Below are 18,737 nucleotides of genomic sequence, written 5' to 3' on the forward strand. Positions count from 1 at the left end.
GGATTATGAATATTATCTCTGATAAATGATTAAGAGGGCATTAGGGTATCAGGTCCATAACTCAGGGATTCTAAAACTCAGGAAAAAGGAAAGCCTGAGAGGAATTTCACAGACGGGGGAGAAATTAAAACACATGATTTTTAGATCTGGCTGAGTGAGGCTGAATGTAATCTGATCCCAAGGCTAACTCTTGGTAAAGATTAGGGTTGCCATACTTGGGGAGCATTTTTAAAGACTTTGAGAGAAGAAAGCTGCAACTTTAGAAAATAGTCCTTGAATGCTTCATTTGCATTGAAAATGCTCATTGCAACAAGGAATTCCCAGAAAAATAATAATAAAAAAAGATACAATTAAGTTGCACTTGACCTCTTTAAACTTATGCTGCCTTTGACACTACTAGAAATACTATATCATCTTGGATTTTCAGATACTGTTCTCTCCCATTTTTCCTCCTACTTCTTTGACTGGTCTGTCAGTCTCTTTGGCCTGCTCTTCTACTTCTCCCTCTTTTGTCTCCTGCTTTTCAGCTGTGATGCAGCATTTTCTGGGGATTTATTTCAGTTCCTCCTTTAAGTATTTATTTTGATCTCCTTTTTTGGTAGCCCAATATCAGCTTATCATAAATTGCTGATGGGTAACCTATTGTCATCCATTTTCCTTAGATGTCCTCCCTAGTGAAGCTAAATTAAGGCAAGCACAACTCATTAACATTGTTCCAGGACTTCATTGTTTGTGATCCTGTCACTTAAGGCAACTCCACGTTCATTACAGGCCTTAAGTAATTCCACAGAGCCTCAATTTTGTCTGAACCCTAACCCATGTTTCCTACATACATATGACACCTCCAAAAGAATGGGCTAGTTTTACTGATTCATCTTGGTACTTGGTACTCATATACTGTTGCATCACTGACCAATTTGTTGTTTTGGTCACAAAAATGATAGCATTGTTGCTAATAAAGATTTTTGGTTGTTCATTCACCTTCTATGGCTCAAGCTGATCGATACTTTACTTAGGTTTCATTCACTTTCACTCTATTCCAGCACTTAGTACAGTACTGTACACATAGTAAGCACTTAATAAGTACTATCACTATTATTGCTACTACTTTTCATCCATCCTGAGTTCTTGGATTATTTCTCAGAGTAGTATGCAACCATTTTCACATCTTCTTGGGTATGTGTCTCTTAGAGCCACCATCTATGTATAGAAATTCTTGAGTGACTGACTGTAGAATTTTGGATGATCCTCATGGCCTGTGGACTTTAAATAATTCCCAGAGTAACAGAAACATATTCTAACAGCTGCATCCTGGTCCCTTGTTCCCTCTTCGGGCATAGTTGCATAGAGTACACTAAACGTGACTGTACCTATCGCAAATCCTTGTGAAAGGAAATGGATTATACAGAATACCCCCTAACTATGGGTATTCTTGAAATCTCAGCTGTGCATTAGATGTGGCCAATCATGCTGCAGAGAAGTCGTCTAATTATTGCAAAGATTCTACTTCAAGCACTCAGTATCATCGCTGCTTCTCAGTATCGTATATACTGGTCACATATCTGTGGGGCTAAGAAGGAACTCACATAGACGTCAAAAATCACTCTTTTTTTTTGTAAAATGCGGTACTTTATAAAGCAAGACTAAAACAAATCAGATTGTAATCTGACTCTCAAAAGAAAATATAAAAGTAAGCAGAAGTCGTTTATGAAGGTGGTATAAAACTGATTACTAATAGATCACAAGGATCCTTACACTGCTAGCTTTTTGTGGGCAAGGATTTTGTCTGCTAATTCTGTTTTATGGTACTCATCCAAGCACTTAGTATATAGTGCTGTGCACATAGAAAGCGCTCAATAAATACCATTGATTGATTGATTCTGCCCACAGGAAGCTCTCAGTAAATATAATTGATTAATTGATTGATTGCTTAAAGAATACCTCAGTGAATTAATTGATTAAGCAATTGTCCAGATAAAATGGACATGCTATCCAGATACAATGAGTATCAAATGAAAATAAACTGTTCCTTTCCATTCAATATGACAGATTTTCTGATTCTGACAAGACTAGTAATGGTGTGACAGTGCTTTCTTATAATTTCAAATAGCAGTTTTAAATGAGCGATGCACAGTAAAGAAAAAAAAGAGAAAAACTATAAGTGGAATGGATTTGACAGGCTGTGTTGATAGTAAAAATGCACTTAATAAAAATGACAATGCAAAAAACTGTTTGAGTTTACAGCTTTCTTTTCACCTCTTAATCCTGAACTGTTTCCATTCTGTAATACACTTCATAATGAGACAGCACCCTGAGGGCTTAACTCTGCCCTTACATATGCAGATATGCAGTACCAGAAAATGGAATAATTGCCTGTCTTTAAGCCCTTGGAAAAACCTCTAATCAAACTGTTTCATAGTCTACCATGCTGCTGTATTTCCCAAGTGGAAATATCTTGTTAATCTCTGCCCTGTATTCACAGTCTCCAAAATTGGGATTTTGTTGCTATTGACCATGCTCAAAACCTAAAAACAGGTAAAATGTATGGTTCAGATTGTCAGCATGTTCACCCCAAGTCTCTAACGAGGTTCAATATTTTCTGAGTGCTACGTAGAGAAGCGTTGAACAGACTCCACATCATCATCAGCAATACTAACCACCGTACTCCGATGAGTACTACATGATGAGGAGCACATATTGCAAATAAAATAATTGGAGAGTTTAAAGAGGAGGGATTAAGCATGATATGTACAAAAGCCTGCATAGATATAATTGACGCAAGTGATCAAATGAATAACATATGCATATGAGTGCTGAGATGGCTTATGGGGTGACAGTGACAGTGTCTGAGAAATTAGAGAGGTCCTCCTGGAGGAGAGGGTTTGGTGGATTTGAGAGGGGAGGCAGTTCTTGGCAGGGGACAAAAACCTGAGCAGTTGGCTAGCCATTCTCTTTGTAGAATCCCAGACAACTTAAATACTTTATAAGTAAATGTCAGAAAGGTCAGATGGGATAGACTATAAGCAGAGATCAGGAAAGAAAATAGAAAAATAGTATTCAGTGGAGAAGATTCAGGCTGGGATGAGAGATCTAGAAGCTCTTAATTTGGGCTTGCAAAAGTCCTACAAAATCAACATTATTACAATATTACATTTATATATCTTTAAACTACAATGCATTGTTGTTCCTCACTCCAGATGACTTTTTTTTTTGGGGGGGGGTATGTTGAGAATACTAATGACCTTTTCATTGACCCAGACTTATCCTAATCTTTAACTGCACATTTCTCCTTTCCAAAAAATATTATGGCTAATAGGTACCACTACATTATCTTATTTCTTTTCAATAAATGATTGCTACAGTGATCCACAAACCTATTGTGTCAAATTTCTTATACTTTATTTGGTATCTATTCTGGTCTCTTGCACAAGCAAGGCATTCAATTCCATCTCCTTTATTTCTCTTCAGGTCACATCTCTTACCCTTCTGGATAGAAATTCAGCACCATCAGTGCCTTGCTACTCATGACATAAGACTTTCTATTCCCCTGGTCTCCTGCTCTTTCCTTAGCAAAATCAAAAAGCTGGGAAAAAGAGATATCAAAAATGGATGGCACCTGGAAGGATGGGGAGAAGTACTTGGATTGGATCACTGGAGTTTTGGTTGGAAGTGGAAGAAAAGGGTAGGGGGAGTTACAAGCAAATAAGGTTGGACACAGTCTCCGTCCCACATGGGTCACACATTCTTAATTCCCATTTTCCAGATGAGGTAAATAAGGCACAGAGAATTCAAGTGAGTTGCCCAAAGTTATACAGCAGACAAGTGGTAGAGGCAGCATTAGAACCTTAGTCCTCTGATTTCCTGGCCCATGCCCTATCCATTAGACCATGCTGCTTCTCATCATAACAAATTACATATAAGAGAGGTGGAAAGCAGAAAACTTTCTTTAGCCTCTGCCCATGGATTGGAGACTTTCATTGGGCATATGGGGAAAAAGGAGAGTGAGCCTGAGCCAACTCACATTGGCTCAGGACCTAGGCTTTGAGCCCCAGGAAAATTGTAGGTAAATAGGTAATCTCTGAGGGTGTGGTTAGACTCTACTTCCTGGAGGAACTACCCGGTAGCTAGTTTCTCCTACTTAATAATAACAATAATAATAATGGTATTTGTTAAGCACTTACTATGTGCCAAGCACTGTTCTTAGCATTAGGGTAGACACAAGGTAGACACAAGGTAATCATGTTGTCCCACGTGGAGCTCACAGTCTTAATCTCCATTTTGCAGATGAGGGAACTGAGGCACAGAGAAGTTAAGTGACTTGCCCAGAGTCACATAGCTGATAAGTGGTGGGGCCGGAGTTAGAATCCGTGACCTTTGACTCCCAAGCCCGTGCTCTTTCTACTAAACCACTCTGCTCCCCACTTGCCTAACAATCACCTTGAAAAAACAGGGCAGAACCCTGATCCCTCCTACTCCCTCCCCCAGGCCTGTCCCTTCTTCCCTGAGACTTCCAAAATTGTGTCTTATTAGATTTGAGAAAGGGAATGATAGCTTGGTAAAGCTTCCTCTAAAATGATCAATCTTGGGGAATTTTCCAAATATAAGGATCTGTCTCAAAGTTGAATTAGCTTCAAGACACCCCTGTTTATAGAGGAGAGGTCTATTTAGCCATTTTCCCACATTGTTGCATCACCCTGATTTTTTTTTCGTTCCAGTTTTTTTAATTATTTCTTTATTTTCTTTTTCCCTCATATAAGTGAATTTTCTTTAAAAAATAATTTCTTTAGTTTACAACAAGAGGTTGAAGAATAACAAATATAAAGAAACAGATGGCTCACACTGCTTGTTACTCTCCTGCTGCCCGGCTCATCATTTTATTGATTTACAAGAAAATAAAAAATGTCAATCCTTGGTTTTTCTTGATAGTTATTAATTTACTTCTTGAACCCCAAGTAAAAGATGCCTGGGAGGTATTTCATGTCTTATTCCCCTAACTTTAAATTAATCTCCCATTTATATTCCCCAATTCCTCTCTACTGTACTTATCCACTTGCTTAGTAGAATACTCTACACACAGTATGCATTCAATAAATATGATTAATTGATTAACAATAACCTACTACTTTACATTAATCTTGCTTCTCTTGCTGTCAACCCCTTGCTCATGTCCTTCCTCCTGCTTGGACTCCCTCCACCTAAAGATCTGAGAAAGCTCCACTCTCCCCAACATAAAAATCCAGTCTTTCAAGAAGCCCTACCTGACTAACATCTCATCTTCCTACCCTATTCTCACTCCCTACTGTATTTCCTGTACACTTGGGTCTGTACCTTTGATATGCAGACAATTATCTTTATATTCAGGACTTCATCTATATGTAATTTATTTTTATGTCTATCGTCTACACTAGACTGTGAATGCCTTTCTTGAGAGCAAGTTCATATAAACCAACAATACTGTACTGGACTCTCCCAAGCCATACTACAATGCTCTTTACACATTAATAATAACAATAATAATAATAATAGTCGTATTTGTTAAGCACTCACTATTTACCAGGCTTTGTACTAAGTGCTGGGGTGGATAAAGGGAAATCAGGTTGGACACAATCCCTGTCCCAGGAGGGCCTCACAGTCTCAATCCCCATTTTACAAATGAGATAACTGAATCACAGAGAAATAAAGTAACTTCACACAAGTGGTGGAGATGGGATTAGAACTATCATTGATTGATTGATTGACTGATTCACACACCAAATTTCTCTAAGACATATGTAATAAGGTATTGCAATGGCTCTTTAACCCCAGTTCAATGTCTTACATCTGCAAAAAGGCAATAGGAGTTTTCAGTGGGTCATCTCCAAAGGAAACGACACACATCATTGTTGTATTTGTTGATCATGAGCCCAAAATTCATTCAGTTGTATTTATTGAGCTTACTTTGTGTAGAATACTGTACTAAGCTCTTGGAAAATACACTACAGCAATAAAGAGAGAGAATCCCTGAGCACAATGGGCTTATAGTCTAGAGGGGGGAAGACACACACAAACCTTTCCTCCTGCACTGGGCTCCATCTGAGCATAGGTTCCACGTACTCTTCACTGAACCTCCTTATTCCTTTCCTTTTTTATTTGCTGAGGAGCATGACTTAGTGGAGAGAACAAAGGCCTGGGTATCAGAGGACCTGGGTTTGAATCCCAGCTCTTTCCATTGTCAGCTGTGTGACTTTGACAAATCACTTAACTTCACTCTACCCTAGTTATCTGTAAAATAGGGTTTAAGACTCTGTACCCCATTTAGGATTTAGACTATGTCCATTCTGAGGGTCTTATATCTATCACCACTTAATTCAGTGTCTGGCAAATCATAAGCACTTATCAAATATCATTTGAATAAACTGCTTTTTTAAAGTGCATTTAGCCAAAACTCACTCTTTTCTTTTTCCTACATGTTTGCTCCATTAAACTTCACACCTCCCTTTTCACTTTGTTAATTTTGTTCCTCTTCATTTATCCATCCTTTACTCCTACTTCTCTTCTGTTCATGGTTAGTCTCTGGACTTCTGGTTTTATTTCAGAGGAGTACCATGCCAGGAATTGGTCACCTAATCCGTGCAGTGATGGCTCTTGTTGAAAATGCTTCTCCTCCTTCTGACTTTTAACCATTTTCATTCTTGCTCCCACCTGGAGTTAGTAATAATGATGGTATTTGTTAAGCACTTACTATGTGCAAAGCACTGTTCTAAGTGCTGGGGAGGATACAAGTTGATCAGGTTGTCCCAGGTGGAGCTCACAGTCCTAATCCCCATTTTACAGATGAGGGAAATGAGGCACAGAGAAGTTAAGTGACTTGCCCAAAGTCACACAACTGATAAGTGGAGGAGTTGAGATTAAAACCATGACCTCTGACTCCCAAGCCCATGCTCTTTCCACTGATCTTCCTTCCTCCCGTCTCTCCCCGCTCCAGTCTATTCTTCATTCCGCTGCCCGGCTCATCTTCCTGCAGAAACGCTCTGGGTATGTCACTCCCCTTCTTAAAAACCTCCAGTGGTTGCCTATCAACCTCCGCACGAAATAAAAACTTCTCACTCTTGGCTACAAGACTCTCCTTGCCCCCTCCTACCTCTCCTCCCTTCTATCTTTCTACTGCCCACCCCATAGGCTCCGCTCCTCTGCAGCCCACCTTCTCACCGTCCCCCATTCTCGCCTATCCCACCGTCGACCCCTGACCCACGTCCTCCTGCTGTCCTGGAATGCCCTCCCTCCTCAACTCCGCCAAACTAATTATCTTCTCCTCTTCAAAGCCCTACTGAGAGCTCACCTCCTCCAAGAGGCCTTCCCAGGCTGAGCTTCCCCTTTTCCCTATGCTCCCTCCACTGCCTCTTTACCCCCCCTTCACCCCATCAGCTAAGCCGCCTTTTTCCCCCTTTCCCTCTGCTCCTCCCCCTCTCCCTTCCCCTCCCCTCAGCACTGTGCTCTCCCGCTCAACTGTATATATCTTCATTACCCTATTTATTTTGTTAATGAGATGTACATCCCCTTGATTCTACTTATTGCTATTGTTTAAATGAGATGTACATCCCCTTGATTCTATTTATTGCTATTGTTTTTGTCTGTCTGTTTCCCCCCATTAGACTGTAAGCCGTCAATGGGCAGGGACTGTGTCAATATGTTGCCTATTTGTACATTCCAAGCACTTAGTACAGTGTTCTGCACATAGTAAGCGCTCAATAATTACTATTGAATGAATGAATGAATAAGCTGATTACCTTGTATCTACCCCAGCGCTTAGAAAAGTGCTTCGCACATAGTAAACATTTAACAAATACCAACATTATCATCATTATTATTATAGTACCCTCAGTTCAGAGATTGAGATGGGAAACAGGAGTCCAGTTCATTTCCTATAATTCTTTGGATCAGAAGATGGGCTATCTGATATTGGGAAAATAGCTACACAGGATAAAGAGGACAGCATCCCCATTTCTAACTCTGAAGAAGATTGGAGGACATCTCTCAACACCACTCACTCCAGGATAAAAAACAACCCTAGACCTTATTTTGAGATTTCTTCTACACTCAAGCAAAATGTAATCAAGGAAACATATTCTTTGTCTGCTTTACAATTGCTTATGGAGTAGTAATCATGCTACCTCACCTCCCTTCTTTTTTTCTACTGCCCACCCCATATACTCCGCTCCTCTGCCACCTACCTCCTCACGGTCCCCCGTTCATGCCTTTCCTGCCACTGATCCCTGGCCCATGACCTACCGCTGTCTTGGAATGCTCTCCCTCCTCACATCCACCAAACTAACTCTCTTCCCCTCTTCAAAGCCCTACTTAGAGCTCACCTCCTCCAGGGGGCATTCCCAGGCCGAGCCCCCCTTTTCCCTCTGCCCCCCCCACCCTCTGCTCTTCCCCGTTTCCCTCCCTCAGCACTGTGCCTATTTGTATATCTTATTTATTATCCTATTTATTTTGTTAATGAGGTGTATATCTCTTTGATTCTTTTTATCTTGATGATGTTGTCTTGTTTTGTTGTGTTCTGTTTTATTTTGCTGTCTCACCCGTTTAGACTGTGAGCCCGTCATTGGGAAGGAATTGTCTCTATGTGTTACTGAATTGTACATTCCAAGACCTTAGTACAGTGCTCTGCACATAGTAAGTGCTCAATAAATACTATTGAATAAATGAATACAAGAATGAATGAATGAATGAATGAATAGTAGTTATGGTATTTGTTAAGTGCTTCCTATGTGCCAGACACTTAACTAAGCCTTTGGGTGATGTCATGAGCAAGAGTGACTCCATCTTGTATTATTTGATCCCGTGAGCAACAAGACCAAAGTAGTGTTTAGCAGCATGACCTAGTGTCAAGAGCACGGGCTTGAGAGCAGAAGACATGGGTTCTAACCCTGGCTCTGCCACTTGTTTGCTCTGTGCAAATCACTTAACTTCTCTGTGCCTCAGTTACCTCATCTATAAATTGGGGATTAAGACTGTGAGCCTCACGTGGGACAAACCGATTACCTTGAATCTACCCCAGCGCTTAGAGCAATGCTTGGCAGATAATAAGCACTTAATAAATACTATAATTATTATAATTTCACTTTTATAATATGTTATTTATGTTATTTGAGTGAACAAATTAAAAAGGAGTCAAATCCCTGGTGAAGGTCTCATAGGTCGAACGCCTAATATTAAGGGGGAGCAATTCCCAGGGCAGGGGTCACGACAGGTGGATACAAGCAAATCGGGTTGGATACAGTCCCTGCCCCTCACAGTCTTCATCCCCATTTTACAGATAAGATAACTGAAGCACAGAGAAGTGAAGTGACTTGTCCAAGTCCACACAACAGACACATGGCAGTGCTGGCATTAGAGGTGCTCGCAGGTAACAAGAGAGACAGGGACAAAAGAGACCAAACAGTAATCTTACAAAAGGTAGATTCAAGGGGGGCAAGTTTCTGAAAGAGCCACCAAAATTCTTGTTCAGATCCTACCTGCTTGTCACTGAAACGACCTACGCAGCTAACACCTAGGCACATGCCTTCAAGTTCCAATCTTACACCTTCCAAAATGTTTTAGCTATCTGAAAAGTCAGTTCTAGTTTACATTTTAGTTATATGATTTGGATAGAACACAATTAAAGAATTAGTGAATATTCTTCCTGCAACATGTTTGTTTTGGTATAACAGCGTGGCTTAGTGGAAAGAGCACAAGCTTGGAGTCAGAGGTCATGGGTTCTAATCCTGGCCCCACCACTTGTCAGCTGTGTGACCTTGGGCAAATCACTTCACTTCTCTGTGTCTCAGTTACCTCACCTATAAATTGAGGATGAAGACTGAGCCCCACGTGGGACAACCTGATTACTTTGTATCTACCCCAACACTTAGAACAGTGCTTGGCAAATAGTAAATGCTTAACAAATACCAACATTATTATTGTTATGATTATTTACTAGTTGGGGCAAGTAGATCGAGTGAAGGAAAACTGGATGAGGTTGTGCAGTGGTTTAGTAAAGGCATTCCTTACTGTGTTTCTCAGCTTCCATCCTAGCTTTGTGGTGCTGTACCATACTGTACTGTCTTGAACTGTACTTTGCATTTTTTGCATAACTGCATAGGATACTTCAGGACCATACACTTGAAATAAATGCATTTCTTTGCATTTTTTCAACTTCACAGCATGAAATAGAATAAAATAATGAGTGTCAAGAGGATAAAGCATTTTAATCTTATTTATCATGGAATATTATAAAAACCGCTTTAAAAAAAGGTCAGTCACTATGGCATCTTCAAACCATTAACTTATCTACCCCCATGGGAAACATAGTTACTATAATACAGTTCTCCCATATGAGATTCTTCAAGTGCATAATTACCCCATTATAGCAGAACTGACTATACTCCAGTAATACTGTTGTTGCATTTTAAGAATAAATCATAGTTTAAATCATATGGGGATGCAAAAAAACAAAAAAAATAGAATTACTAAAAACACATTTAGTAACTAAGAAAACTTTCCTTTTTGACATTTTGTATTTTGAGTATCACTGAAGCATGTTATTTGAAATTGATCAAGAAGATCCTTTAGACTCTCATCATTGTTTTTCCTTTATGAAAATGTCATCAGTGACACAGAAAACCTATGTTAAGGGTAGCCTGATTTTCCTTAAGAAGACTCTGGGGAAAATTTGTGGACGTTAAGCCCCAAATGTAGAAGTCTGTAGCCCTTGAGGTAAACATCAATAGTGAATTACTTGAGGAAGTAAGATATAGCCGCCCACTTTCCAACGGCTTCTTCCCCTCTGCCTTCAAACAAGCCCATGTCTTCCCCATCCTAAAAAAACCCTCTCTCAACCCAACTTCCCCTTCCAGTTATGGCCCTATCTCCCTACTGCCCTTCTTTTCCAAGCTCCTAGAACGAGTCATCTACATTCGCTGCCTAGAATTCCTTAACTCCAATTCTCTCCAGGACCCCCTCAAATCTGACTTCCGTCTCCTCCACTCTACCGAGACTGCTCTCTCAAAGGTCACCCATTACCTCCTTCTTGCCAAATCCAATGGCTCTTACTCTATCCTAATCCTCTTTGACCTCTCAGCTGCCTTTGACACTGTAGACCATCCCCTTCTCCTCCACACCTTATCTCACCTTGGCTTCATGGACTCTGTCCTCTCCTGGTTCTCCTCTCATCTTTCTGGACATTCATTCTCTGTCTCCTTTACAGGCTCCTCCTCCCCCTCCCATCCTCTAACTGTAGGAGTTCCTCAAGGGTCAGTTCTTGGCCCTCTTCTGTTCTCCATCTACACTCACTACCTTGGTGAACTCATTCGCTCTCACGGCTTCAACTATCATCTCTATGCAGATGACACATAAATCTACATTTCTGCCCCTGTCCTCTCCCCATCCCTGCAGGCTCGTATGTCCTCCTGCCTCCAGGACGTCTCTACCTGGATGTCTGCCCACCACCTATAACTCAACATGTCCAAAACTGAGCTCCTTATCTTTCCTCCCAAGTCCTGTCCTCTTCCTGACTTCCCTATCACTGTGGATGGTATGACCATCGTTCCCGTCTCTCAAGCCCTCAACCTTGGTGTCATCCTTGACTCAACTCTCTCATTTACCCAACACATCCAATCCATCACCAAGACCTGCTGGTCTCCCCTTTATAATATTGCCAAGATCCACCCTTTCCTCTCCACCCAAACGGCTATTTTACTGGTACAGGATCTCATAATTTCCCAGCTGGATTACTGTGTCAGCCTTCTCTCTGATCTCCATTCCTCCTGTCTCTCCCTACTCCAGTCTATTCTTCATTCCACTGCCCGGCTCATCTTCCTGCAGAAATGCTCTGGGCATGTCACTCCCCTTCTTAAAAACCTCCAGTGGTTGCCTATCAACCTCCTCACAAAACAGAAACTTCTCACTCTAGGCTTCAAGGCTCTCCATCACCTTGCCCCCTCCTACCTCTCCTCCCTTCTCTCTTTCTACTGCCCACCCGGTAGGCTCCCCTCCTCTGCCACCCACCTTCTCACCGTCCCCCGATCTTGCCTATACCGTTGTCAACCCCTGGGCCACATCCTCCCACTGTCCTGGAATGCCCTCCCTCCTCACCTCCGCCAAACTAACTCTCTTCCCCTCTTCAAAGCCCTACTGGAGAGCTCACCTCCTCCAATAGGCCTTCCCAGACTGAGCTTCCCCTTTTTCCTCTGCTGCCTCGCTGCCCCCCCTTCACCTCCCCTCAGCTAAGCCCTCTTTTTCCCCCTTTCCCTCTGCTCCTCCCCCTCTCCCTTCCCTTCCCCTCAACACTGTGCTCGCCCGCTCAACTGTATATATCTTCATTACCCTATTTATTTTGTTAATGAGATGTACATCCCTTTTCCCTCTGCTCCCTCGCTGCCCTCCTTTCACCTCCCCTCAGCTTAGCCCCCTTTCCCCCTTCCCCTCTGCTCCTCCCCTCTCCCTTCCCCTCCCCTCAGCACTGTGCTCGTCCACTCATTTGTATATATTTTTATTACCCTATTTATTTTGTTAATGAGATGTACATCCCCTTGATTCTATTTATTGCTATTTTTTTGGTCTTTCTGTCCCCACCCCCACTCCCGATTAGACTGTAAGCCCATCAATGGGCAGGGATTGTCCCTATCAGTTGCCGAATTGTACATTCCAAGCGCTTAGTACAGTGCTCTGCACATGGTAAGCACTCAATGAATAATATTGAATGAATGAATGAATATAGAATGACATTCAAGGGAAATGTCTCCAAAGGTGGCATTCACCTTAGAATTATTTGTTAGATTTGATTATTGCCCAAATGTTCTAGCTAGGAAAGTATTGACTGAAGATTAGCCCAGTATCTGACAAATCTTGGATCACCAAGGTATTCTGGTTTTGGGGATATGGGGCTATTGGTCTCCCAGCTAAGCATCCTCTTAGGCTACTAATGCAGATGTCACGCAAATGTTCAAGCTCCTGACACTGACCACATTCACAAATGTCTAACATTAATTTCATTAAGATTTATGCCATACACAAGGGAACCCACAATTTATTTTGCATGGCTATATTGAGGAGGATAGAGGAGAGATGTGTGATTTTCTTCCTTGTGTCTCACCACTTTAGGTCCTCTCCAAGCATCAATCCAACTTAAAATATAGGAGGGCAACCTCTGCATTTTTAGTTTCCCTTGTTTTCCCCCTTTAAACAGGTAGAGACTAGAGATCACCATCATGATTCAGATAGTGTTGAAGATAAATACTATGTGTTAAGATCATAGAAGTGATTGAAATTTATGAGACTGCTTATCAACACCACCATCACTATGAATGATGTTTATTTAGCGCTTACAATGTGCAGAGCACTGTTCTAAGCACTTGCAAGAGTACAACAGAGTTTATAGACATGTTACCTGCCCATAATGACCTTACTGTCTGCCTAGACAGGGAGACAGATATTGATAAAAAATAATTTATTCTATATAATTTAAAGATATGTACATTAGTTCTGCGGAGTTAAGTGGGAAAAATATAAAATATCCAAAGCTCAGAGATCCAAGTGTTTGCCATTTCTTATTCATGATTTTAAAATATATAGATTTAAGAACAACCATCATCACATTCTGTTTAAAAATAACGAACAACAGACTGTCAGTAATGGGGATGATTGATTAATCCATTTGTTTGTATCAGGCTAATTACATAAGGGTTATCCTGTTAATTTGTGATTGACTTTGTCAGTACAATCAACTCATGTCTATTAGTCACAAAACAAATTAATTATGCAATGATCCTGTTTTGATCATATAACTCAATTGCCCATCAAGAATTAATGGATTTTGTTGTGTTATTATTTTCGAAACAAATGAGAAAATGCTGCTCTTCCAGTAAGTGGCTGTCATGTCAACAACAGCTGCTTAAATTTTCTTAACCTTACTGGAATAAAAGAAATTTAATTGAAGGAAACAACAGCTGGATGAAAACCATAGCAACAAATGCATGTTGCAAATTTCTGGATCCACAGTGTACTTGAATGTCCCGCTGACACCTCAAAATTAACTTGTCCAAAACAAAATTTGTCATCTTCCCATCTAAAATCTGTCCAGTTCCTTATTTTCCCATCACTGTAGGCAACACTACCAACCTCCCTGTCATCTCTCTTAGTCAACCCACATGTTCAATCTGTCACCAAATGCTGTACGTTCTAATCCCAGTTCTGATGTTTCTCTCTGCTGGGTGATCTTGAGCCCCAAGTAGAACAGGGACTGTGTCCAAACTGGTAAACTGGTATTTACCCTAGTGCTTGACTCAAAATAAGTGCTTAACAAAAATTATTATTGAACTTCTTCCTTCTTTGCATCCTGAAGACTACTGCTCTCCTCATGTTAATGGCTCTTCTGAAATTACATCTCTTCCAGGATGTAGTTTTTTCTCTTTCTCTGTGTTGCCCTTGCACTTGGATTTGACCATTCACCCCACCCTCAGTTCCTCAGCTCTTATGTACACATCTGTAGTTCATTTATTTATATTAATGTCAAAATATCTAATCTCATTGTGGGTAGGGACTGTGTCTACCAACTCTGTTATATTGTGCTCTCCCAAGCACTTAGTACAGTATTCTGCACACATTAAGTGCTCAATAAATATGTTTGACTGATTAATTGTCACTGAAAAGGCTCTGCTTCATGCTGTGCCATTATATTTACATACTCACTTTCTTAAACAGTTATTTTCCATTATTTTTATTTTTCTGATAAAATGCATCCTATCATGAGTGGTAGTATGATAGGATGTCATGTGTGATTTAGATTATTGCATTATTATTTTTGTGATTTAGATTATTGATATATATCTAACATTTTCATGTTTTACTTCACAAGTTCTGTGGCACCATTCAAATCCTGCTGGTAATTTATAAAATTTGGAAAAGCGAACATTGTGCTTACTACTAATCCACATTCTGATTGCTAAAGCTACATTCTTATAAGGTCTTTGTTCATCATATTACCTTTTTGATATCACTTTTCTCAATGCTCTGCAGTGATAGGCTTGCTCTGGGAAGGAAAATAAATAGACCGTAAGACACATGCTGTGTCTGACATAATTCACTTGTATCTGTCCTCACGCTTAGTACAGAGATTGACTCAGACTAAGTTCTTAACAAATACAAAAAAAAAATCAGGAGATCTAAGGAAGTAGCCTTGGGGTGAATGTTTCTGATCAAGAAATCACTTAGGGTCTAAAATGAAGTGATCAAGATCAGCAAAAATCCTGAAAAATAATTGGTTTAATGTGAGGGGGTAGTACTGGATATTGTTGCAACTAAAAAAAGGCAACCATGGAAAGAAGAATGGCTTAGTGGAGAGAGCACATCCCTTCAAGTCAGAGGACCTGGGTTCTACTCCTGGCTTTGCTGCTTGCTTGCTGTGGGACCTAGGAAAAGTCATTTAACTTCTCTGTGACTCTGTTTCTTCAACTGAAAAGTGGGGATTAAATACTTTTTATCCCTCCTACTTAGACTATGAGCCCAATTTGGAACAAGGACTCTGTCCTGATTAGCTTGGATTCATCAAAGTGCTTAGAACAGTGCTTGACAAGTAGTAAGTGCTTGCCAAATACCTAAAAAAAAGTAGGGTCATGTGCTATGGAACAGCATTGGCATTAAACTGCAACAACTTCTGCACTTGGCAAATCACGTACCCCTGCCCTCCTATTTGCTCACTATATTCTCTGTTCTAGGCTGCAATAGGTCTGGCAATAAAGAGAGAGCAGAAGTGGTGCTGTGCAAACTATTCTGAATAACTCTCAGAATAACTCTGAATAACTCTCTGATCCCTAAGGTATACAAAATCTGATCCTTCCTCTATATCCAAATTGTTACCTTCCTGTCAAAGCATTTATCATGTCCCAACTCAACTTTTTCATCAACCTCTTCTCAGCCCTCCTGCCTCCAATATTTCCTATGACCAGTCATTTCCATATTTTCCATATTCCATATTTCTCTCTGCTGCCAGGATTGTTTACCTTAAGTTATATCTAGCCAAAACCTCTAATGGTTGATGGCTTAGTGAAAAGAGCATAGGCTTGGGAGTCAGAAAACGTATGTTCTAATGTCAATTCCACCACTGGTTTGCCGTATGACCTTGGGGAAGTCATTTAGCTTCTCTGTGCCTCAGTTACCTCATCTGTAAAATGGTGATTAAGACTGTGAACCCTAAGTGGGACAACCTGATTATCTCGTTTCTACACCCGAACAGAGATTGGCACATAGTAAGTGTTTAACAAATAACATCATCATTATTATTATTATTATTTCCCATTCCTGCAAGAAGCTGAAATTCCTGATCATTAGCTTTAGAGAGCTTCAATCATCTACCTATCTTCAACTACCCTCTGCCTACACTCCATTTCTTATGCTTAATTTTTTCAAGCCAGCCTACTCACTGTCTCATTCTCATCTCTCTCACTTCTGCCTCCAGATAAGGTCCTTACTTTCTTCTAGAGATTAAACAGCATGACCTATTAGAAAGACCATATGACCTAGTGGTAGAACACAGACCTGGGACTCAGAGGATCTGGATTCTAATTCTGGCTCTCCTATTTACCTCTGCTGTGTGATCTTGTGCAAGTCACTTCACTTCTCTGCACCTCAGTTACCTCATCTGTAAAAATGGAGGATTAAATTTTACCTAGACTGTGATTTTAGTCCCTTTTACCTAGACTGTGAGCACCAGGTGGGACAGGAACTGTGTCCAAACTGATAACATTTCATTTACCCCAGTGCTTGGCACATAGTAAGTGCTTATTAATATTATTATCATTTTTATTATTGAACTTCTTCCTCCTTTGCATTCTGAAGACTACTGCTCTCCCCATGTTAATGGCTCTTCTGAAATTACATCTCCTCCAGGAAGGCCTTCCTTCATTAATCTTTCATTTCTCCACCACAACCAAGGGCAACTTCAGCATCTCTGCATCATCTAAGCACTTTAGTACTTACTACCCACTACCATTGTTAATCCACTCTATTGCTTCCTCCTAACTGCAATTAAGTGTCTGTCTGCTAGAGGGCAGGATTCATGTCTACTAACAGACTCTCAAAAAGCATGCACCAAAGTGCCCTGCATGGAGTTAGCATGTAATAAAAACTATTGATGGTTTAATAGATGATCATTTTCAACTGTTCACTCTTCAGTGGCTTCTTCCCCACTGCTTTCAAACATGTTCATGTCTCCTCTATTCTAAAAAAACCCTACCTTGATCCCATGGTTTCCTCCAGTTACTGGCCCACTTCCCTCTTACCATTACTCTCCAAACTCCTTGAGTGAGTTGTCTACACCCTCTGTTTCAAGCTCCTCTCCTACAATTCTCTCCTTTATCCCCTACAGTCTGTCTTCTGTTCCTTCACTGCACAGAAAACACCCTCTCAAAGGACACAAATCATCTATTTCTTGTCAATTCAATGGCCTATACACCATCTTAATCCTCTGCAACTCAGCTGGCTTCAGTACTGTCAACCACCCCCTTATCCTGGAAACGTTATCCAACTTTGACTTCACTGACAGAGTCCCCTTCTGGTTCTTCTCCTACTTCTCAGGCCACTCATGCTCAGTCCCTTTTTCAGGCTCTATCTCTGCTTCCCATCATCTAACTGTGAGTGTCTCTCAAGGCTCAGTTCTGGGTCCAATTCTATTTTTGACCTACATCTACTCCCTTGGATAACTCATTCATTCTGAAGGCTTCAAATACTCCCTCTATGTGACTGCTTCCCAAATCATCGATAGCCCTGAATTCTCTCCCTGTCTGCACTATCACATTTCCCCTCTTATCACTAAATCCTGTCATATCAACCTTCATAACAGCACTACAATATGTCCTTTCCTCTCCATCCAAACATGTACCACGTTTATCCCAGCACTTATCCTATCCCCTCTTGATTACTGTGTCAGCCTCCTTGCTGAGCTCCCTGCCTCCTCTGACTCCCCACTCCAGTCACTCTGCTACTTGGATTATTTCCCTATAGAAATGTTCAGTCCATTTTTCCCCAGTCCAAAAGTACCTCTAGTAGTTGACCATCCATGTCTACATCAAACAGAAACTCCATAACATCAGCTTCAAAGCACTCAATCACCTTATCCCCTCCTGCTTTACCTCACTACTCTCCTACTACAATACAGCCCACATACTTCACTCCTCTAATGACAACCTACACTCTGAATCTCATACTCATCTATCTCACCGCTGACCTCTTGTTCATGTCCTGCCTCTGGCCTGGTAGTCCTCCCTCTTCATATATCACATAAAATTACTCTCCACACCTTCAAAGCCTTATTTAAGGCACAACTCCTCCAGGAGATCTTTCCTGATTAAACCCTCATGTCCTCTTTTCCCACTCTCTTTTGGGAAGCTCTGATTTACTCCCTTTATTCACCCCTCTCTCAGCCCCACAGGACTTGAAGTACTTATCAACAATTTATTTATTATGCTAATGTCTATCTCTCTCTCTAAACTGCTAGCTAGTTATGGAAGGGAATATGTTCACCAACACTGTTGTACTGTAATCTCCAAAGTGCTTAGTAGAGTGCTCAATAAATATGATTGATGGATTGATATTCCTATTTCTATTTCTTTAACTATTAAGAGCCCAAAGAGGGATAAAATGATTTCTTCAATGCTGAATCAGCCCAAGGATTTTGAGGAAATTGATGACCATTATTTCCCAATCACCTTTTTTTCCAGTGA

Source organism: Ornithorhynchus anatinus, chromosome 2 (genome assembly GCF_004115215.2).
Source record: "Ornithorhynchus anatinus isolate Pmale09 chromosome 2, mOrnAna1.pri.v4, whole genome shotgun sequence".
NCBI lineage: Eukaryota > Metazoa > Chordata > Mammalia > Monotremata > Ornithorhynchidae > Ornithorhynchus > Ornithorhynchus anatinus.